The sequence below is a fragment of the Prionailurus viverrinus genome, chromosome A1, assembly GCF_022837055.1.
Source record: "Prionailurus viverrinus isolate Anna chromosome A1, UM_Priviv_1.0, whole genome shotgun sequence".
Lineage (NCBI taxonomy): Eukaryota > Metazoa > Chordata > Mammalia > Carnivora > Felidae > Prionailurus > Prionailurus viverrinus.
Window position 1 is genome coordinate 1210262 of NC_062561.1, and position 1585 is coordinate 1211846.

The window sequence follows — 1585 nt, forward strand, 5'->3', positions numbered from 1 at the left end:
GAATGCCTTCAGAAACATTACTATCAGTCACCTTGGAGCCCTCCCCACTGCTCCCCACTTTGGGGCTACGTAGCAAGTGACAGTGTCTGTATTTGCTACCTAGCATTATTGTTGGTGTTTTAATATTTCTTGAGGATTTCTTAAGACAGAGCCAGAATCTTAGCAATTTTTATACTAGATGACTGTCTTGAATAAACTCTCATCTTAAGGTTTTCGAACCAGCGTGAAGAGTCGTAGTGTTGATCTTCTTCTGCCCTTGACTCCACATCCCCCACCTCTCTCACTGCAGACCCCAGCTCAGCGGGTCTGAGTCGTTAACTTCTCATCGTCTCTGGTGAGTATTCCCAGCACAGGTTACACTGCAGAAAGGAAGGAATAGATAATGGAGTTTCTGCTTCTGAATTTAGCACTTGACCTGTCTCAGGCTTCGAAGTGCCAGTCCTCATGATTCCCCATCAAACCAGACGGCCCAGCTTTATAATCCAATAGCCACATGCTCCTGTTTTGCTAGGTGATTGTTCTTCAGTTTCCTAAGCATCTGTTTTCTTTTTCAATTCTTGCAAGGTTATGAGAATCCGTGAGATAATTTCTATAAAGTTCTTGCAATTGGGAGAAAAGTATAAACGTACAGTGGTCAATTTCTTTTTTGCATTAAAAAAAAAAAGAGATCCGTTGGTCCCATGCGGGCTTTGCAGGCCTTGGGAATGTGCGTTGTGGAAATTCTCTGAGCAATTGCATGAGCTGTACGTAACTTTAGTGTCAGTACTTTACTTAACTACAGAAAATTTTGGGGTCAGAAGAGAGGGCAGCAGAGATATCAGAGCAAGTCGAGTCAGTAGAAGTAGAGCTTTCTGGAACTACTGGAGTGGATAAAACGTTCAGGGATATGATTTTGCCCAAATTTAAAGTATAAAAATTTTAAGCCAGAACACTGGGATGATAACATTTATTTATCAACATAATACACATTTTAAAGAATGTTTTTACTTTCTGGCAGAGAGTTAAATCTAATAATTTGAGATTCCATCTCCTGTGGGAGTTTGCTTTGTAATCCTAGTGACGATAAGGCAAATAAATTGGACTTGACTCCTGACCTTATTACTGCAGCATACGATTTCATGAATACTTTAAGAATTACACTATTCTTACATGAATGATTATATTCAACTAATAGATGCATCTAGAGTGTATTAACTGAGTCCTCTTTGGTGAAATTTGTGTGTTGTAAGCAGAAATTTTAGATTAATCTGCTGAACTGTTCCTTTGCAGCTGCTCTTTCTTTTCTTTGGTTGCATATTTTCTAAGAATCTATAGTCTCTTGGTTGGCCAGTCGGGATAAAGTCGGGCTGGGAAAACCATGCTGGAAAAGATGTGCAGGAAAGGCAAAAGGAACAGCATGCTGTGGAGGAATAGCAGGCTTTGTGGGAGCTGTGCACAAAAGCGCCTGGAGCAGGAACTAGGAAAAGAAGAACAAACTAAACCCAAAGCTAGCGCATGGAAGGAAACAAAGGGTAGAGGAGAGACAAGTAAAATAGAAAATAGAAAAGCAATGGAGAAAATCAGTGAAAACAAAAGTTGAGTATTT